Raw genomic sequence first — 22,840 nt, 5'->3', positions numbered from 1 at the left:
TGGGAGATATTTTCTTTGCAGATGTTGGGCCCCATAGTACTGCCTGTAGGATAGTTCCAGCTGAGCATTGTTTAAATGCCACAGCTTACATGAAGAAAAAACATATCCACTTGCCAGCCACATCATTAGGCATACCTGTTCAACTGCAGGTTAATGCAAATCACAAGGCATCAAATCACATGGGAACAAATCAGTGCACTTAGGCACACGGATATGGCCAAGAAGGCCCGCTGAAGTTCAAACTGAGCATCAGACTGCAGCTGCAAACTAATGTGTGTGCCACTCCTGTGGGTTAAGAAACTAAGACTAAAAGTTGTACTGGCTCACAAAAGTTTGATAACAGAAGACTGGAAAAATATTGCCTTGTCTCAAAAGTCTAGATTTCTGCTGTGACATTCTGATGATAGGGGCAGAATTTGGCATCATATGACCTCAAAGCATGGGCCCATCCTGTCTTTTATCAGTGGTTTAGGCTGGTGGTGGTGGTGGTGGTGGTGGTAGGGGACAACTACTTCTTTTCTTGCCGCACTTTGGGCGCCATAGCACCACCTGACACCACAGCCACATTATTGCTGTTAACCATGCTCATCCTGTTGTGAGCACAGTCTACACATCTAATGATGTCAAACTGGTTTCTTGAACACGACAATGAGTTCTTTGTATTCATCTGGCTGACACAATCACCGGATCTCAATCCGGGGTTGAGAAAGTTGGGATGTGGTGGAATGGGAGATTGGCATCATGGATTTGCAGCCGGTATTTTGCATCAACTCTGTGATGCTATCATGTCAATATGGACCAAAATCTCTGAGTAATGTTTCCAGCGCCACAAAGAGTTAAACCTTCATCGGGCAATGAACTTGCAACATAACAATGAAAAGAACTTCATATTTTCCAGTAACAGTCTGTTGTTGAAATTTTGAATTTCCAAGCCTCAGTATGAATGGCTAACCTGACTGCATAGGTTCAGAATCACTGTATCAATATTATCCTTATTGCCTTATTGACATTTTGCACACCATAACCCCTCATCCAACTCACAGTCAAAATCAAACTTAATTTTAATATCAGTTTCCTTCCTTTATCCCTTATTTCCTTCCTTCTGGCCAGCAAGCCTTATCCGTGGCGCACTAACAAAGGGGAAAAAAACTCGCTGGCCCCGCCCCCTTTAAAACGCAAAAAAAAAGAAAAAAAAAAAGGGGAAAAAAAGGCCAGCAACAATGTGATAGACAACACAGCCGCTCTGCTCTCTCAGCGTAGTAGTGGATATCTTCACAGTGACCAGAGAGCAGAGGCGAGCCAAAGCGAGCCGCATGCTCGCTGTGCAACAAGGGGGACGGGAGCAAAATGAACCACCGGAAAGCCGCAGCAGCAGCATCCATTGAGGACCCGTAACAGTATTTAGGTAAGGCTTTGTTTGCTCTCCCTAGGATTTCGATACAGTTCTGCGTTTTCTGATTAAGAGCGCTTTGTGCACGAACGCGGAGCGGAACAAGGGGAGGATGTGTTCGCACGATGTTTGCTTAAAGCGCTGCAAAACCGAGAATTTTAAATGGAAAAAAACCCCCTAAAATTAAAAGAAAAAACACGCGAATGAGAATGTAGCCGACAGCGCTTTGTCTTCGTTACTTCTCCGGAGCAGCATAACCATCACAGGAAGCTCATTTTAACAGCTCATTTTTATTAGTGTCTGCGCTTCTGTGTTTGGTTAGATTGTTTAATAAAAACAGAGGCATCGTTGACACAGGCAGCAGAGTTCACCGTTTCTGACGCGCTCCTGTTACCCGGCGCTGTTTAGTGTTTTTCTTTTTTTTTGCTTCGCCCCACAATGGATTGATTTCATTCACAGCTCACTGTGAAGCCAGGCCCCCACTCCGCTCTACAACTTGGGAAGAACATGCAGAGGTTTCTGGCTGCCTTAGCGCTCAGTTATTGATGCACATGGTGGAGCACCTCCACACAAAACAGCAAACCAAGGCTAACTAAGGAGCTCCAGGTTAAGACAACTGGAAGGAAAAATAATAATTTATTGAATTAAATTAAAAACAGTTGTATAGTATTACATTAATAGCGCTTATTTGACGCAAACAGAAATCAGTGCCACTTTAGTTAAGGTGGAAATAACCTGCTTTGTATACCAAAAGTTACATTTAGCAGTCATGATTTGGTGCTCACGTGCTCCTTATTGAAATGTCTTTTTCCTTTATAAACACTGCTGCTGCCCTTCACGACTCAACTCACTTCACTTCAATTCAGTTTTATTTATGTAGCGCCAAAACACAACAACAGTTGCCTCAATGTTCGTTATTGTAAGGTAAAGAGCTTACAATAAAACAGAAAGAATTCCCATTAATCAGATAACCACCTATGAGGAAGCGCTTGGGGAAAGTGGGGAGGAAGAACTCCCTTGTAACAGGAAGAAACTGCAGAACAACCAGGCTCAGGGAGGGGGGAGACATCTGCCAAGACCGACTGGGGGTGATGGGAGGAAAAGAGGACAGAACACACACTGGTGAAGAGAGCCAGAGATGAATAATAACTAATGATTAAATGCAAGTGGTGTTTAAACACATTGTGACACAGTTGTAGCCATTTTTTTTTTAATTAGAAGCTAACCTATTCTACTTTACATAGCCATTCACTCACAGACTAACACCAGGTGATTGAAAGCAGTGAAAACAACAACAACAGGACCAACAACACACAGACGCACACTGGTGTCAAGAGCAATTAAGCCTTTTCTTTTTTGTGCGTGTGGAGGGTTTGGAACGTGATGCCTTTTGAAGTAGTGCAGTTGTCTTGATATCAGCAACAGGAAGTTTTATCACTGAGCTGTCGCCACTTTTAGCTGAATGTCACCGTAACACATTAAACCTGCCAAAGAAACGCACACAGCCTTCAAGAACCACGGCGGAGTTTGGGAGTCGACTTAAACTCATTACAGTGAGAACACGCGCACACGCACAACCTCGCGCTTCTCCGTGGTTCGCCGGAATCAAAGGCACCGGTCTGTTCTTTTGTATTTTCCTTCTCTGTGCATCATAAACAGCTCAGGGAAGGAAATTCAAAGCTCCTCTCCAGGTTATAGTGACATTGCATCAGAAAAGTGTTATTACGTGTGCGCGTGTGTAGAGCTGCTGAATATTTATGTGCGCTGTGGTTTTCAAGGCTTCACGGAGTTTACAAGGACAAGGACGAAAGTTGAACGTAATGGTCACTGTTTTAACTGTAGAGGTAAAGTTATTTTTGTTAAATTATTCATTTATATGTGATAAAATAAACCAGAGCGAAAACGCAGGATCGCTTTCTGTTCTACTTCTCAAACCATAGATGTTCTTACCCCCTCTCACAGTGCATTATAAATGTGCAAATGAATGCTTGATACACACAGATTTACACCCGCGCTGTGTGAAAGCGTTGTGACTGTCACACAACTTCTGTATTACTGCTATTACACACAACTAGCTAATAGCATCCACGCGTTGGCTGGCACCTCTTTGTGTCTGCAGCTGGATGTTTATTGTCTCCAATGGGGCTCCCTCCCTCTGCGTGTGCAGACAAGGAAAAGGTGTTAAGGAGAGCTCCTTTCTTTGCACACACTAACACTAATACACCACATTTACTCCACCACAGCAAATACGTCAAGCCATTTTTACACACGGACTCTTTATTTCTTTATCGAACTGATAGATATTGACCAGCATGTAGTTCTTTGACACGCTGAGTGCAGCTCAAAGTCGTCATTGGAAAAATGTGTGTAAATATAAATCAGCAAGTCGCTGAAACTGCAGCATAGTAAGCATGTAGGTCAGTATCGTGTGTTCACGATTCTCACGATCTCTTTCCTTTTCAACCTTTCTGGTCATGTGACCCAAAGCTGCATTCTGCCATGAAGGTGGTAAACATGTAAAATGATAAGGGTGTAGAAGTTCTGTAAAACTAGTGAGAATTTACACTCATACTGCAAAGAAACACCTTAGGTTGAAAGGAAGATTTGGAGGTTAATTACACACTCATGCGCACACACACACACACACACATATATGTATATATATTTATATATTTATTCGCAAAAGGGAGGGAGTGTTGTGTGTGTGTGTGTGTGTGCATTCATGAATATGACTCTAAAAATACTAGGAGGTGAAAAAAATGCTAACAGATGAAATGCATAATTGAAGTCGGCTATGACCCAGTAACAGTGTTGGAGTCAAAGACTGACTGTTCTTATTAGCATCAGATGAGAGGACGTCTGAGAGGGGAAGTGATTCATACTGGAGAGAGAAGTTTTCATTCAAATGCTGTAAAGTTATTTTAATGGACGTCCTGTGTTCATGTTTATTACTTAAACTGATATTAAACAAAACCACAGGTCATTGCGGTAACGTTCAGGGGGTAAAGTTAAGGTGGAGGTAGATAGATGGCAGAAAGGGTTCATTGTCATAGATGGTCAGCTTTAGTCTGGATTAGGCTGTAAAGAGATAGATAGATAGATAGATAGATGTGCAGCAGTCGATCTGTTCACGAGCAGGGCTGTGAAGTGGATATTGCACCGCTGCAGCCTCGAAGGTGCTCGGAATAGTTGCATTGATTAAAGTATAAGATGGTACTGCTGATATTGAGGTTTTCAGAATGCTTTTTTTTTTTTCAAAACCAGTTCATATTGATTTAATTTTTTAACTGCATTAAACCTGCAGTAGCATGTTTTTCATCACCTGAGGGCTGTACTATGAACAAAGTTCAACAGAGCCAGGCTTTCTTTGCGTTAGCTGGCTCGACAAAACCCAAATCCCCAGTTGGAGGTAATGGGCATCATGACAGTGTTTATCAGTTTTTTCTGTCAAGTTGGGCTTTCTGCCTCAAGCTCTGCACACTCACATAAAAACTGGCATTTTTGTAGGTAATGTGACTCTTCTTCCACCAAAAAATGATCCCTGTGAGTGCCACCTAGTCTAGCCAGAGACGTTATCAGATGGTGATAATAAATAGTGATTAAAATTCTCCAAAGAACAGAAAAAGTATCTGAGTAAAATGCAACACAGTTGCAAATAAGACAAAATTAATGCTGCAGAAAATTAATAATCTGGTGATTTAACGCGCAGAGCGGTAAAATAAATATTTTAATTCAAGTTATGCTGAGTGCACTTTCTGCGCTCTGGTTTTTTTCTAAGGTAACGGCTGCAGATTAGAAGCCCTGAAACTTTAAACTGGATTTATTGAACACTAAAGGTTTATTGTCCCAATAAATGAGATCGCTGAAAGCGGTTTAGTTTGTTTGCAGATCAACTCAAATTAATGTTACTGAGTAAACAGGTGTTTTCTGTCTTCTAGTAGCTGCCAGCATAGTAAAAGACATATCTTCAGTTTAGTATAAATTAATTCCAGTGAAGCACGGCGTGTGACTTTTGCACTGGTTTTGGTAAGGTCTGGTCTGACCAGTTTCACATATAAAACATATTTTCCCAGCAGAGATTTTAAAAGATTAGCACTTTAAACGTGCTGTAAATGATAGATTTAAATCAGATTTTAGATTTTAAACCAAAACTCTAAAACTGTCCTCAGGTTATATGCTTAACATATAACCTGTTACCATGGGGATTTAGGGTACTTTAAGCTCAAAGAAGCTCACTAAGCCATTAATCTCGCTGAGCAGCACATGCCCCAAGTGAAAACAAGTAACCCAAACTTTTTAACTTGACATGCCAGCCTTTGTATGTATCCTTAATTTGCACTTGTGTTTCTATCTAGCTGTTAGATTTATCACAGTTTTTCAACAATGAAAGGAAGAAGTTAAGACTGTGCAACTAGTTGCACAACTTGTAACTGTCAGAAAAGTTGATTTCGAAACTTGTTTGCTTCCACAGAATCTTTTAATGTGGACTCAAAAATTGCAGCACGTAAGAAATGTTAGGCTAATTTGTTTGTTTCATGTGTATGATAGAAAAAAAATATGTCAGTGGAGTTTTAAAAAAACAGATATCAGTATCCGTCCTAAAAACAAAATCCGGCGTTGTTCGAGCTCTACTAGTGAATCTCTTGATGCATGATTAATCATCCAGGTAAGTAAATGCTGAAAATTCTACGTCCAGATGAACAGAATCAACCTGGTGAATGTTTCAATGCTTTCATCTGTATGTGTACTAGACTGTAAAGACAACCTTTGTAAGACTCATGTCACACAACGTGAGACAGGTCTCGGCTTCAGTCTGTGGCATTTTGTACTATCAGATTGTGTGATTAAAGAACAGCATAAAGCTGATGAATATGAGGGCAGAGACAAATCATCTGCTTGCGTCATCTGGTTTGTGCTGCTCTTATCTGTGGAAATTACAGTATCACATAAAAGTACGCAAAACTTGTTTTGAAATATATATTTTTTCTTTTATGTTGCTGTCTATTGCTTTTGCATGTGATGGTCCACTTATGGAGTCACCTCGAAGGGGAATCGGCATCATTTTATGTTTTTGGTTTGGTTTTTTTTGGATGTTGGTGGGAGTGTGAGTCACACAGTCAGAACCTGGTTATAAATTAGTGAAGGTGTGAATTTTGCCACAGGGCAGCTGTCTTTGATTGGTGCGTTGGAGCGACGGCCACAGATTTTTGCCACCTTACCCAAAGGTGTCCAAAATCAAACAGTGTAAAGAGGCCTTTAGTCTCTGATTGTGTCCATCTGCTGTGTGGTGTTCAATAGGTTTTCGAAGGTGACTTTTGAAAGCTTTTTTTTCTTTTTTTTTGTGAGTAAAAGCAACCACAACAGTAATGTCACAGGCCGAAAAGCCCTGCAAAGCTGAGGGGAGCTGCAGAGTCAGGTAATAATTCTCCAGGTTTTGCTTTGAGTCGATACCCGAGCTCCTTTGTAATTGTTCCTAACGTGCTTGCAATTTTACTGTTGGCGATGGCTAGAGGTAGGGTTTCAATTTTATCCGCACCAGACTGTAAATGTTGAGATACAGTGCAAAGGAGTGGAGGGACTTGACGGGCAGGCCACTCTGGGAAGGTGGAGGTGTAATTTCAGATGCCCACTAACCGACCAGACCAGCAGTTATCTGAGCTCAGGCTTCAAAAGCAGGAGAGCTGGAGTCATCAAGCCCAGCTGTGTCCCTCACTCCTGGCTGGAGTGCGTGAGGACTCGGAGGATGACCCCTCTGAACACAGCGGCGTCTTTGGTAATTAGCTGTCTTCACAGGATTGTAAAATTCCCGAGGAGGCGTTATTCAAACTTAGCTCGTGTGCATCTCGATGTGCGATGCTGTAGTCCTTATGGTGTGTCTTCTTAAAAAGGGACACGGGATATTCAAGCAGCTTATTATGGCGTCACATTCTTAGTTTTACTCTTAAGTCTCTAATCTCAGTTCGTGAGGGGAGGCAAGTGTCCGGAGTTCAGACAGATTATAAAAAGGTTAAGCTCTCTGAAAATGGTTCTTGAGCTGTAGATTAGTGGGTTTGGTCTCTGCACAGTTAAGTAAATAATATTTATTTATATAGAACTTTTTAAGCAAAGAATCTATTACAAAGTACTTTACAGGGAATTTAAAAATATATCGCACAAAAACAACATAATACGAAAGAGCATCATCCAAATACCTGTCTAAAAAGATTAGTTTTCAGCTGTTTTTTAAAAGAAAAACAGCGATCGTGGAGGCGCGGTGACGTGGAGAATGCTTACGCCCTTGCTCAGCATTCTTCTTCTGCGATTCTAAAATGCCCTTCTGAGTTTTTCCCAGTGTTTCGCACTATCTGTCAGCATTGGTTGTGGTCCCAACAGGCAGAAAGTCAACCAACAATACCCCCTTTCGGTCCCAAAACACAGTTGCACACTGCGTGCACTGTTCGTAAGCATTCTCCGTGACACAGCGTGTCCACACGTCGCCCTTAAAACTGTCGCTCTCCTGCAAAACTTTGGTTGGAACGTCATCACCCAACCACCCTATAGTCCGAACTTTACACCCAGTAAGATAATCCATCCACAATACGAGGTTAGTCATTTATATACTGATGCATGGGCTGGGCTGTAGTTACATCGTAAGGTTTTAAAAACTGAGCTTTAAAATGAATAGCGGTAATAAAAACCGAGAGAGGCCGACAGTGATCACTGACTGTTTTTAGGGGCTTTTTGAGATTAAATAGAACAAGATACAAAGCATGTTAAAAACACAAAAGCCTTATTAAACGCAGTGTAGTTTGGGCCCGGAAGCAGGATTTGTCATGTCATCACTTAAAGACTGGATCCCTTTTCTGTGTGTGGACCAGAGAAATATCGATACTGGCAGCAGTTTTCTGAGCCTGTTTGTCTCGTTTCCTAATCACCGTCATCAGTAAGTGTGCGAGGTGATACGGTCTGGTACTACAAATATCGCCATGTACTTTCAGCCTACACAAGAAGGGCAACAGACAGCGAAAGAGGCTTTAAGTGGACTTTCTCTACTTTTTTTTCCACGTCAAACGGCCGCCCGCTGTGGGCGCGTCAGCACTCCCAGCTGTATTTATGGGCCATAATGTGAGGTGTGGAACTGCATTTCCTTCATAGGACCTTGCCGCTGGCAGACTGTATTCAAGCGAGCGCTATGCACCGTGAAAGCCTGTCATCAAGAAGCACTGCTCTGTGTGATTTATCAGAAGAGGATGTGGTTGGAAGGTCACAATGAGTCAACCCTTTCCAGCCATATAATTTCATCAGATTTGCCATTTTCTTGCAGTGAAGAGAACTTTGTAAACTAAGCACTAGTTTCATTTCTCTTCCCCCCACTTTTTTGGAACCATGAATTGCCAAGTCCTCTAAATATAGTGTCATTTTTAAACTTTTTAAGTCTTCCACCTATTTAGACTCTAAACAGCCAGTGGGGTGGCTGATGAATAATGATTTTCTCTTGTCCGATGTCTGCTTTGAATAAGTCACAGGTTTGTTTTTTCGCATTGGCTGTGTCAGTAGCACTAGTCTCAAATAAAAGACGTCCTCTCCTCTGGTAATTACAACGTGCACAAACAGCTCTCCCAGAGTTCTGATAGAAAGGGGCTAATTGCTAGTGCAGTGACCTTGTCCACATATGTGTGTGTCCAGGTGTTGTCTCAGTATTATGGTTTCTTCTCTCCTTTCTGCAGAGTGAAGACTCTGTTGTTTCCTCTGTGCTAAAAATCAGGTGTGGGTTTTCTGTAACAGATGGACTGTGACAGGTGTGCTTGTGTCTGTGTGTGTGTGTTTTGTGTGTGAGAGACTTCCGCTTCCCTGCACCTCTTAGCCATTATTAGGTGTAGCTGCTTCTTCAAAACAAGATTAATGAGTTTCTGAGCATGGCTTTGCAAAAATAGACATTTTTGCTCAAGTGATGTAATCAGCGCTGTAGTTGAAGGAGCATAGAAGGGGACAGGACAGACCTAATCTCCCTCAGTGGGATCGGTCTTTAATGGAGTTGGTGCTTTTTGCTCTGACCTTGCCGGACCTGATATTACAGCAGCATGAAGCCATCTCTCATGAGTCTGATCCTGTTACCACCAAGTGGGAATCCAGATGAAAGACGTCTCTTTCTCAGTATTTCCTATAATTGATGAGCCTGTCTGTAACTTATTTGTTTTGTGGGCTGTGTCACTGTATCAACACAAAAACGGGCGCGTTTTTACACGTAACTCATGATTACGTTTTCTTTTCACAGGAAAATGGTGGTGCCAGGCAACACAGGAACAGCATGCTCTTGAGACTGACATGATACTTCATATTATTAGAAATCTACAGTAAGTCTATTAACTAGTCACATTTTGCTAACATTCACCCATAATTCAGATCTTGTCAGTGCTGTTTAGTAGGTGTGTTTTTGCATCGTTCACTTTGCTGTTTTGTTTTTATGGAAATGAGTTGTAGTGTTTTGGTTCATCCCTAAGCCACAGTTTGGTTCGAATGCCTAGATGTTACAGACAGATATTTGTTTGCGTTGAGACAGATGCGTACTTCAGGAGGTGAATGGAAATGTTGAACAGTCTGTGAACTAATGATACAAAAGTCTGGTGGGACATTATCGTGAGAGGCCCTTTTATGATCCAGTAGTTTTTGGAACTTGCCTCAACTGACCAATTATTTGAAGATTTGTATGTTTTTAGGAAATTAAGTCTAAAAGTATTTAGAAACTGTCTTTTTTTTTTAGATTTTTTTTTTACATGTGTTGTGCACCACAAAACCCTGCTAAGTACTCATTGCAGTTTGGTGTCATAGTTTTTGAAAAGTTATTTGAGGTTTTTTTTTATTAATTGTGTGCATTTAAAAAATAAAGACTACTAGGCGGGGGCTGTCTGTGCTGTTTCACTATTGTTGTTCTTGCATAAACTAGCCTTCTGTATGCATAAAGGGCTGAGCAATGCAATTCAAGTAGTGCACCATAACTAATAAGTAAGTATTAATAACTCTGGTGTTTACTTTCTTAATGAATGGCTGATATTAAAGCAGTGACTCGCAATTGGGGTCTCTTGATTTTTGTCAGTCCAAAATCCAAAGCTGTTCCCTTTTTAATTACTAGGAAGAAAAAGAAGACCAAAAACAAATCAGCATTTGAGAATCTGAATTTCATTTGCTGTTTTATTATCGGTTATTGTGCTGACTAAAAAATACCAAGAAGAAATGGACACAACTCGGAGTGAAAACAAAGTGGAACAAAGAGGACGTGGACTCTAGTGTCAAAACAATACTCTTGCTGATACTCTTGTAGTTACTCTTGTAGTTAGCCTTCTGTGTATCTGTCTACATATTTTTTCCACCCTTTTTGTTGTAGAGTCCTTGTTTAGCTTCTGAGATTTAAATCATTTCATTGTTTGTGTAGCTGTTGGAAATGTGTTTTTAAAACCGTGCTTAGCTGCAGTCATGTGATTACACGGGTTAGCGTATGTGACTGGCAGACAGTTGATTGGCTGGAACTAGCTGTATTGTGCATGTGAAAGGTGTCATTTGTGTGGAGCCGGTTTCTCTAATGCCAGTACAAAATCACATTTCCACAAAAAGACTGACAGTCAAAACAAGATTACAATAACTACAAGCAAGCAATGAGGAATATTCAGTCAGTTCTCTGTATGTGTACAGTACAATATTAAAATGACCGACGTCAGAGCAAAGCCACGCAGATGTGATCACAGCCAGCGAAGCGGTGTCTGCGCTTACATCTGCATGCACAGCACCACAACTGAATGTAGGTCACAGATGAAGGCAGTGGTAGTGGTGGTGGGGGTGGGCATTGGAAGTGGAAGTGAAGGGAAGAGGAAGCCCTTCATTATGTCATTGTGTTGGAGTTTCAGTGACAGGACTAGAATAGGATGTACAGGGAGGTTTTAAGAATTAAAGTAGTAATTCTTCTAAATGTCCGCAAAAACAAAGATGCAATATGTCAGCAGGCCCGTCTTGTTCCTCTCTGACAGGGTCAGAAAACAGCTACCTGCATTAGATAAATGACTTCTGCTCACTTGTTTTGCTCTTTGTTTGGAGGTTTTTTTCCCAGCACAAGAAAACGTTTCAGCTTTGACATTATCCTGTCTCCACTTTCTCATTTATGTGGGCTTCAGTCTATTTGCTATTCTTATCAGCTGCTCTATGGAGTTTGAAGATGTGATGAAGTGTAGCAGACCCTTTGGAGAGCTCAGATACTGCCAGTGTAATTACACAGGATGAAGTGTTCTGTACCACATGGTAATAACTCCATCGCCTCCTGAGGCTAAAAGTACGGTGGACTTTGCAGCAGGGCACTTATGAGGCGAGGAAGGAGAGACACTCTTCATTTAATCTTTGCATGCGCTTGGTCTTTATGTTCAATTTCTCACTTCAGCTCACGTATTCAAGTGACCTCTGACGTCTTGCTTCTCATTTTCGGTGTCTCATTTGTTCCTTGTCAGATCTAGAACCACCCAAGTTTCCCCAGATTAGATGAGAAAGTGCAGCATGTACAGTACAGTGAAATGTTATGCACTGGATGGGCTAAGTTTGAACGATATCCATTAACTTTGGACGATTGGACAAATGCACCGCCCAACCCTGTTATTTAAAAAAAAGAAAAAGAAAAAAGAAGCAGTTCCAGTGATGGCCCCGGCTCTGGAAGTGTGTCTGTCTTAATGACACTTACAGCTTGAATCGTGTCTGCAGACCAAAAACGTTGGACGCATTGATTTTGGTTTCCAGAGTCTGTATTTGGTATGTTGCTAACATGGCTAATTTCCATCTCTGTCTCATATAGAGCAGTTTAATTGGTGAGATCAAAGGCTGTGTAGCTGTTTCATCACTTTTACACTTTATTCTTTTGCCTCTTGGAGTAATTTATTCAATCTCTTCTTTTGGAAAAGTTCTGCTCATGTGAAGGGGAGTGAAGCGTGAAATCTGAAATGCAGATTAGTTGGTGGAATTGCACCAAAACAACATTCTCCTTGACTTTGAACTAGGTGATGTGAATAAGCAATGAATAGGAAAGGGCTCTGTTCCAACAAGCTCTGACTTTAGCCATAAACATATCAGACTAGATTAACTCAGAGATGTTCAACTCGTAGCTTTTAGTTCCGAGAAGGCTGATCAGAATAAGTTCAGTCTGCTCTGAGTGCGTTCACCCTGAGTTAAGTGTGTGCATGAGTAGAGGGGAAAAAAGCGATCATCAGCAGAGCTTCGGGATGCACCATGGCAACCGGTAAATAAAGAGCAAAGCTTCCATTTGAATCCAGTTGACCGAGGAATATGAATGTGTGTCACTGTGGACCATGAGGTTGATCTCAAAGAACAGAACAGAGTCAGTTTAGTTAGCTTGAACCACGCTACCGGTATAATAAACACTGTTACATTTTTAAACAGAGGATATCATTTTTTTTGTAGTGTCTTTTTTATCTTTTGCTATGTGCTAACATGGCTAATTTCTTTTACCTAGTTTGAATTTTCAACAGGTAGAATCCACATCCTGTGTCATGTGACTGATTCAGGTGGTTTACATACATATTGCTGTCAAGCTTAAAGGTTAATATTTATTCCAAAGTGAAGAGATAAGGCTAACTTGGGTTGAAATATTTCTTTTCTGTCAGAAGCTTATAAAAATGTGTTTTAAATAAATAACAAAGGTGTAGAAAATCCTAAATCTAATCAGTCAAAAGCTACTAGTCCTACAGAATAACACAAACAAAATGGAAAAGTTAATTCATTAGTCAGTTCCAAATAAATAATGTACACAATAATACAAAATATAATCTCAAATTATATCAGTTCTTCTGTATAGACTTAAAGTGTTAAAAAACAAAAACATGTATATGAAATTCAAGAAAAGAGGAAGATGAACAAAAAAGGAGAACATAAACAAAACCACTCAGTCCTTGTTGTCTGCTTAACAAAAACAAGAATCAGCCACTTGAATCTGACATTTTGATGCAAAGTTCATTCAGTTTTTATAAAATCCCTTGAATGAAAGCGGAAAGTCTGCACTTCAATCAAACTTAGATTGCTTGATTTGCAATCCACTATGGTGGTGTGCAAAGGCAAAACTACAAGAATTGTGTCTTCGCCCCAAACATCGCAGCATCACCTGTATATAACAAACCCTTCTTTTCATCAGTGTTCGTTGGGACGTCTTGTTCTGAAGGCTTGTTAACATTTTCCATTGTCTTTTTGTCTCACTCACACTCCTCATAAACTTGTGTGTACAGGTGCAGTAGCCCAAACATTAGCACTAGAGGTGGGCAGATGTAGGCAAATACTGATAGTACCATTACCAATGCTGGTATTTGCATTAGGGTGATACTAGCACATTGGCAATACTTTGTTTCTATCTGCTTCTGTGTGTAACCCACTGAATTGTGTTAAATACATTTTATTTTAAATTTTATTAATTTTTTTCCTGTAACATGCACCGTGACAAATGTCTGAACCTTTATGAAGTATCTGTATGTTGTATGGGCAGTACAGACCCTGTATTTATTTCGTATCGGCTCTATACCGAAATCTGCAGTATTGCACGTTCTAATTTAGCATATGTGCGGCTGCTGCCAGCCGCAGCTCCTATGCTGTGTGCGTTTACCTAATCTGACGTGACTTTAACTCACCATGATATTGGTTCAACGCTGTGCTTTTGTGTCGTCTGCCTGTTAGTTTTATTGACCTTATGTGACCATATGTGACCATGTCTCATATATCTGTCTTTGTCTTTTTATTGCCAAACCCCAACTGTAAATATAGTTAGGCGTCATTTAATTATATATGTGTCAACATATTTGAAAATGTCCGACTGTCTCCAACTAGCTTTAAAAACGTAGTTTAAACATTTAGTCATCTCAGGCTAATCTTTATTGGTATTACTCGCTTCATCTTCAGCCTCTCAAATGTCACAGCCAGTTTTTCTTCAGTGTGACTGACTGCAACGTGACAAATGATTGATTGTTGATGTGTTGTGTGTCTAAAGCTTTATGTAGATCAATTATATTTAAACAGCAATTGCAATCATGTCAAAGCAGTCATACTACTTACAAAAATAAACTAATGTGTAACTGTGATTTCAGTGTTTTTAGAAACATAAACCCCTGGAACCTAATTCGCTCCACTTTGTATGATTGAAGAAGGTAGGAGTGAAAGAAAAGCTGATTCAGATGCTGCCGGAAGTAACGAGTTAGAGAGAAACTCAGAGTTTGCAGCACAAATTGAAACCTGGCTTCTGAAACGGGGTCTGAGGCACCAGCAGGGTCTTCACCGCTTTCTGTTTCGCCTCAAGCTGCTGCACATTACGCAGCTATTAAGGCTTTATTGTGGTTGAGCTTTGTATCAGCTGTACGTGTCTAAAGATGTTTGTACCCGTTAGAATAGTCTAAGATGAAGGCAGATTAAAACGCCCTCCATTCTTGCACGCCACTTCATGCAGCTCTCATCTGCCTCCAGAAAGACATTCGGTCACATCCCAATAGACACAAATTCCTGGGATAAGACAAGCTGCCATTTATTATGAATAAACTCTATTTATTTATAATAAATGGCAGTTCCAAATGCACAGTTTTTGAACTCTGGAAAATGTGTATATGGGGCAGACTTTGGAAGCTCCCAGGCACGCTGACAGGCACTTCAGTGTTAGGGGCCAGTGCGTAGTTTCTCTGAACTAGCTCTTCAGATATGCTGTCCAACCAAGTCAGACATCAAATGCGTTCATAGCCATCCCCATTGGCCACACTCGGATTGGAATGCCTCCCATCATCTTACACAGGCTTGTGTATGTGAAAAGGTCCACAGGAGAGGAGTACAATACCTCTCTGCTCGCTCACCTGCGGAGGGCCGGCCATTCACATGGTCAAGTGGGTGTGAATGTCAGATCTATTTTAAAAGTCACAGATTATGGTTGGTGTTGGCATCAGATGTGGGGTGTGCAGCCTTGGGACCAGCTAAAATAAATTTTGGATGGAGCATAAATCCAAAGCATGCTTGAGATCAAAATACAATTTGGGTGTGAAAACTTCTCCAAAAAACCCAAAATACACTCTTTAAGTTCAAGTTCATAAATAACTCTGGGTCCCAGCAGTAAGGGTGCATTCACCCATCCAGCAGCCCCTCCTGCTTCAGCCTATTTCTAACAGTCTCCCTCATGTAATACATCACTGGAAAATCTATTTCCCACACTATGTGGAGCACATACTGCATTTGCATTTATACTACACTATGCTCTCTTCCCATAATCCCGGGAGACTTGGACTGGAAAATTCTAACCTGTTCATAAATGAATTCGAGTATCTACAATAGCTGACCACACAGTTCACTCTTCGATTTGTTGGTCCACAAATTCTTAGTGAACCTCATCTTGTTGCCTTTTCCTTTTTGTTTTTTTCTTTTTACCTCGCGGTGATGTATTAGTTTACAGCTACTAGAGGCAGTTTGAACCATTGCGAGGCAAATATTAAAGAAATTCAGCGTTATTTATTTTTTAAAAACTCTTTCACATGGAAAAGAACTCCGCTCTTGAGTGCTCAATATTTTATGAGGAACAAGTCCTTTGGTTCGTGTAGTAGTTCAGAAAATGTGCAGCCGTCTATTGTAATGCAGTGCGGAAAATGGAGACCGAAAGCAAGCACTGCTTCAGAGCAAGCCTGCGATAATTACTCTGTGTGCTTTCGGTTCAACCGTATCTTTTATAGGACTCTTTTATTGCTTCTCTTTTGTTTTCTGATGATGTGTTAAACATCAAATATTAATCTTTGTCGGCCCACTCACTGAATAACTCTTCTTAAATTCAGCGAGCCTCACAAACATGTTCCTATGATCCATCTTCAGCATTTCCATTTTTATTTTCTGTAAATGTTATGTGGCTCTTGCTTTTTAAGCCAAAGCCAGAACCTCTTCAGAGACTTATATTAACTTGCAGGAGAAATTTTTCAAGGCATCCATGATAAAAGTATTCGTATCGTGGCTGCCCCTCACCAGTTCCTCAGCAGGGTGCAGTAAAGTGGATTCTCTGAGATGGTGTGCAGCTGGATCCCCCGAGGGCTCTTCTTACCTGGCAGCCAGATACTGGCTGGAGTTCAGCGTGCTGAGAATATTACAGCAGGGAGCTGCAAGGCATGCTCAAGGAATGTGGTTATGTAAAAGAAATGGAAAAGAAATGTAACTATAAATATATTTTCTATATTGTACTCTTTCTTGCCTCTCTTGTGGAGTCACATTGCAGTTTTATGGCTCCACTGTGGTTCAGTGTTGGTGCTATGCAGAGCTTTGCAGAGCTGTCTTTAACTACCCAGGTGACAGTTTTAATAATATGTATAACAACTGGACATGTCTGCTACTGTTGTTCATGCTTTGCCCCTGCCTTGGTGCAAAATATGATGCATGTGTGAGCAATGTGCTCCTGGCTAGCTGGAGGTATACATGCTACCATAGCCTCCCTGTAGGCAGAATTTCCATAATCGTATCTACTTTGGTGAAGAGCTACGCAAATCGACACCATCATCGGACCATATACAGACATTTAAACTGCTGTAGAGTCCCAGAGCAACTACATCATATTGATCTCAGCAGATTTAAGTGCAATTCATGCAGAAGTGAGGAAATAACGTCAGCCCCGCTGTTTGAAAAGTCATCCTGACTTTGTTTTTTAACTAAGTGAAGATAAAAGATGGGTGTATGGAAAGCAGCCCAGTGACTCTTATCAGTGTTTCCACCTACATGCATGAGACCACAAACCAGGAACTCTTTGTCAAGAGAGACGTTAGGGGGCTTAACAGTGCTGCATTACACTAATCACACAGTTGTAGCATAGTCGTTTGCTTTTTTTAAGGCAATCAGTGTGAATTTAAAAAAAAAAAAAAACTTACTTCTTCAATAATTGTAAAACATAACCATGGGTGTGTGCAGCTTTTGTAACACTATGAGCAATTTTCTGTCTCTTCAGGAACAATTACACCTATAACACTTTGTCTGAACCACTGTGATTTTACAACTTTAGTCATACAAGTACCTTCTTGAAAACTAATTTTCTCACAGTTCACAGTTCAGCTCATTTTAGGAGGGACTTCTTAAAAGTCTGTTAGTTTATGCAGGATTTGTGCACTTTGTTGCTTTTCAGTGTCATAGAGCATGTCATAAACTTTATAAACGTTATATAATAACGTGTAGTATAAATAAAACGTTAACCTTTTACATAATATACTGAAGACTGCTGATATTAATGTTAAATGCCCAGCTAAACACTATCACAAAATAAGTGAATACTAAAAAAACAACCTTCTTATCCTGATGTCATTATTTTATGGTAATTTGCCTCAAAAAACAAAACAAGGAAAGATGGCCCAAAGGTAACTATCTGGACACCCTGCTAAACGTCAGTTGCTATCTTCTTTTCCTTATCATAGATGATATACCATTTATTTTGGTTTTGCAGTTTTTATATTGGTTGTTGAACCACTGTGTGCAGAGTAGTAAAAGTATTTTTTAATAAAAATGCTATATATTTTTTTTGATATTCTCTGTCAAGAAGACTAGAATGATAGATGTGGATGCTGGGCGTCTGAGCGTGTACGGCATTCAGGAAAGCAGGTTCAGAATAAGTGACCTTTTTGGAAAATAAAGCCTCACCTGGCATGCAAAGTAAACAAGACTGTGGAATACAGAATATTTAGAAAACGCCACATAAAACTTCAGAATAAGATCCAGGTCCTGGTCCTCATGTGTCCCATATACCAGGATGCTCAGATGTACAAAAATATGAGTTTGGATGGCAACGAAAAAGGCACTTAAAAGAATGATACTAAGATTATAGAGCCAAGGTAGGTACAGACAGCGACTTACTTTCATCACATTATTTTGATTTTAAAATGTTAAACAGAACATTGAAAAGATAAGAGAAAAATATCACACTGGTAATAAAGTGAAATATTCAGTTGTGATTTTTGTGAATAGTTGTCCATAGTTAGGTTATGAGTAAGAGAAGATGGAGTGTTTACTCTTGGTTGTCGTGGAAGTGTTGGGACTTGATACCAAATGTTGACATATGCATGTAATATCCTGTTGTTAGATGTCACAAATGTGAATGTTTCACGTGAATATGGCACTTACTTGTTCTTGTTCGGGCATTGTTTTTCACTCAAACTCTCTAACACAGGTAAATAATATTTTACTATAACTATCAAGTCAACAGGCCAGTTTGACTGCAGTTATGTGATGGTGGTTACCTGTCAAACCATTATTTATGTCACAGTATACTGCATTTACACGCACTGTCGCACTTCTTGATCTGATAAGTAACTGAAGTTCAAGCTAATGGAAGATATATAGAGAGAGGGTTAAACTGATATATGATTTTGTGAACTAAGGAGGAAGCAACACAAGGGCTTTCTCTGACTGCTTTAGGACAATCAATCACTCCTTCCAGAAAATTTAAACACGAACGCCTGGCAGAGGACCGGCAGACAAGCTACAAAAATACTTTTTTACTCCCTTATGAGGTACCTGCAAAAGCTGAGCACATCAGCTTTTGAGCTCATCTTTCATCCAGCCGTGCTTCAGAAAGTCTCAGGGGGGGTGCATGGGTAGAACAAAATAAAGTAAAAAAAAATAAAAATAAGAAATGGTTGATTCATTTTTGTGTTATTGCATTTAGAACTGTTTATAACTACAGGCGATAGCTCTAACTGGGAAGCTGTGTATAACACTGAAACTGAAAATAGGATGTGAAGATTTGCAAATGTCATAAACTTATATTGTATTCACAGTAGAGCAAAGCACACAAATCACATATTTAAATCAAGAAAACATAACATTTTAAGAAGGGCAAAAAAGGTCATTTTGAGAGTGATGGCAGCAACACATTTTTAAAAAGTCAGGACACCTCTGTGTGGCATCCCCTCTTCTTTAAATAAGAGTCTGTAAATATCTGGGAAATAAGGAGACCAGCTTTTGGTGTCCCTTTCCTGATATGAGATTCTGGCTGCTTCTTCTGTCCGACGTCTTTTTGTGTTTTTCATTTCATGATGCTCCAGATGTTTGGAGGGAGGCCTGTTCAGCACCCAGACTGGTCTTCTGTGAAGCTATGCTCCTTTGATGGATGCAGCATGCGGTTTAGCATTGTCCAAAAAAAAGAAAAAGATGTTGTCTTGATAGGTGCATTTGTTGCTCTAAAGCCTGTGTATATCTTTCAACAATGGTGATGCTTTTCCAGCTGTGCGAGTTGCCAATCACATAGGTGCTAATGCACCCCGATACCATCACCGATAACGAGTTACATGGTGCCTCTCCTGTTGCAGTTGATCCATGGCATCTCTCTCACGGGTGTGTGATGACAGCTACCTATAGGGTGGTGTGGACACGCAAGTTTTAAGAATGAGACAAAGTGGGATTTTAAAATTGGTACAACAGGTTGTCCACTAAATATGTTGGCACACGTTCAAATCTCAGTGACCTTGACTTGGAGCTTAAGGTCAGAATAAGTTAGAACGAAGCATTGTAAGACTTTTAGGCTGATACTATGTGGTTCTGAGGCCAAATGTCCAGTAATTCTGAAGGTTCAGTGGACTTTCAGAGGAAATTAAAAACACATTGAGGAAAAGGCCATGGCTAAACAGAAATATCGCACATATCTGCAATAATATATAAACCACAGAATGTTAAATAACTAAAAACATATTTTAGCTCATTCGATGGCTGTTTGACAGCAATGTGACTCAGTTAACTTAAGTCAAACTGTAGCAACAGTGACAAGCCCTTTTCAGCATCCCCTGGGAGAACTCTTATCTGCTGTTGTCTGTGTTGCTTGAATGTTTGTTGTTTTCGTATTTGATTGTGTTAGATCTCTTAGGGACGTGCAGGTGTTTTCCAGTTTCTGAACATGTTTGCTTTGTCATTTGCATGCCATAACATTTAAGCAGCTAACCACTCTCCTCTTTCCTGCTGCACAAGCTTCAGCTGCTTCACTTTCATACACCCACTTTCGATTTTGGTCTTATTCTTTACAAGATCCGCGCTTTATATTCTGTTTACCTCCTTTGTCCATCACAGCCTCCTGCCAAGTCATTTTGTCTTCTTTTGCTGTCTGGCAACGTCTCTCTTACATGTTTCCTGTTTTGTTGTTTCTTTGTGTATCCCTCAGAAGATAGCTCTCTACTCCGCCCCCGCCTCTCCATCTGTGCCACACACTTGTGTTGTTTCACAGTTACTGAAGCACACATCCTGATTGCTACCAGGTGAGGCAAACTACAAATGCACACACATGCTTGCATGACATGCGTTGGAGCACACACGTACAGTCTGCAGTGGTTCAGTGGTGCATTTAGATGACATTTGCTTGGTGATAACATTGCCACTGGCTAGGTTTGTGTTTTGCACTTTGTTTGTCTTTGCTTTTTGTGTGTCGGGCATACTGCAGCTGTTGTTTTCAGGTGTTAAATGGCGCATTTTCCATTTAGAAACATTTGACCTCCAGTGTGGTAGACATGTCAAAACTCCTAGAATGAAAATCCCACCTGACTGTGGCTTTAAATGTTCTCAGAGGAATCAGATGTGTGTTTCCACAGTGTATTTTCTTTCTCTCATGCCGTTCCTGCTCCCTCTAGCCTAGTTTCTCCCCGCTGCTTTCCTCCTGCTTGACTGGGGTCAGCAGATGAGCTTTGACCTCCTGTGTGGCCCCCGAGCGAACAGCTTGGAAGCTGCGTGAACGCATAGGGGCGGAAGGCCACAGGGGCACCCGAGATCAGTTGTGCTGTACTCTGCAGGACCCAGCAGCTGCAGAGACAGGAAGCTGTAATTAGGACTAGAAGAGGCTTAATACTGAGAGCTATTTTTTTTCCTTCCTGCCAGTCTTCCACTCTTGCTCTCTTTCTCTCTCTAGAGAGAGAAATGCTTCCACATTAGGAGACCAAAACTCGCAATTACATGTGATTGTAGTCCTCTGATGTGAGGCAATTTAATGCTTCATTTATTCACCTTCATTGCTGTATATTTCATGCCTTAATCCATCAGTGAGCCCAACGTTTTGTACACCAGAGTATTATCAAAGCTGTAGTAAAAATAATTCAGGCTTATAATCATGGTGTTATTTATTGTGGGGGGTTTTTTCTCCCTTTGTTTTGTTGTTGTCGTTGGGGGGACGAGGGGGGGGGGGTGCAAAAAAGTGAAGTAAACAAAGGTGCTATGTTGTCAGATTTGTAAAGCAATGTAACAACGAATGCTTTTGAGTGGTGTGCTAGAACAGTGGGTGTTCCACTGGCTAGCCAAGTACTGATGACTAACGTAAGGTGTGTGTGTGTGTGGACATCGTTGTGAGGACAGACAATTTGCACGCCACTATAGTTGTGAGGACCAGCAGTCACTTATAGGGATAAATTGCCCGACCCCACGAGTTTGAAGGCATTTTTGTGACTCAAAATGTGGTTGTAGTATCAGGGTTAGGATGAGGTTATAGTTACGTTTTAGGCTGAGGGTTAGGTATTCATTTGTGATTGTTGGGGTAAGTGGCTAGGGAAAGCATTATGTCAATTATATGTCTTCACTAAGAAAAAAAAAAAGTGTGTGGGTGTGTCATAAAAAAACAAGACTATACCACAATTTTTCTTTTTTTGAAAAATAAAAAAGAAGGAAATTAATCAAAATTAAACTATAATTTTGAGTAAATAGTAGGATAATGGCGAATTCTTGATTATAGTAACCATTGTTTCATCAATGTTCAGGTACAAGAACTGGACTTAATAAGGAATGAAAAAATAGCCAAAGACAAATTTCAAAGAAATTCAAAAACCCTGCTCAAGACCACTTTAGAAAAAAATGCAAAAGTGTAGCTCCTTTGAAGAAAAAATATAAACAACTGTGGGTCACTCAGGACTTGTGCACAATAAGGTATTAATCTATTCCACTTCTAAAAATGTGTCAGTAAGTTGCTACACATTTTTTATGAATAAACATAAAGAGTAAAAGCCATCATAATATGGAACAGATGCAAACTTCTTTAGAGGCAGAGTCATAAACTTTTAAAATGTCCTCATGCCTCCTTATGGGTTATATCATCTCATGAATCAATTAAATGTTCATTTAGCAGCAGGTAGCAGTGATGTAAAGCATTACTAATTGATCAGCCATGTGGTTCATCACTGTGTCCATCTTGGGGAAAGTACTTTAAAGACAAAATCACGATACTCAACTGCCGATCTGTGATACAGCAACAGAAAACCCCCACAACATTGTGGTTGCCGTTAAAGTCATTTTGAAAGCTACTATTTAAACAAGGCTTCCGCCTGAAAGGCTTCCTTTGAAGCTTTCATGTGGAGGCTTAAAGTTTCCTTCAAAACCTGTTGTTCAAACCTCACGTTACCAAGCTTCCATGGGAAAACTTGGGTTGTTTTTGTTTATTAAATTGGGGAATTCATCCAATGATCCAAATTGTATTTCATCTTT

General features: G+C 40.3%; 1 protein-coding gene across 5 annotated transcripts in view; it reads left to right on the top strand.

Annotated features, from left to right (window-relative positions):
• Positions 1-22,840, top strand: part of st6gal2a (ST6 beta-galactosamide alpha-2,6-sialyltranferase 2a) — a 90,331-nt gene that overhangs the window by 48,210 nt on the left and 19,281 nt on the right. For 2 of the 5 annotated variants that reach the window (XM_063496966.1, XM_063496971.1), the window contains exons 1-2: positions 1,234-1,405; positions 9,645-9,723. The exons of 1 other annotated variant lie outside the window; for it this stretch is intronic. The gene's annotated coding sequence lies outside the window, so the exon portion shown is untranslated. Of the gene's footprint in view, positions 1-1,233; positions 1,406-9,644; positions 9,724-20,543; positions 20,638-22,840 lie in introns of those variants that run through there. 2 more of the 5 variants (XM_063496967.1, XM_063496968.1) reach the window with 2 other exon arrangements.

This window comes from Pelmatolapia mariae, linkage group LG16_19 (assembly GCF_036321145.2).
Source record: "Pelmatolapia mariae isolate MD_Pm_ZW linkage group LG16_19, Pm_UMD_F_2, whole genome shotgun sequence".
Taxonomy (NCBI): Eukaryota; Metazoa; Chordata; class Actinopteri; order Cichliformes; family Cichlidae; genus Pelmatolapia; species Pelmatolapia mariae.
The sequence above is the reverse complement of the archived record's forward strand: the minus strand, read 5'-3'. Positions and strand labels throughout refer to the sequence as shown.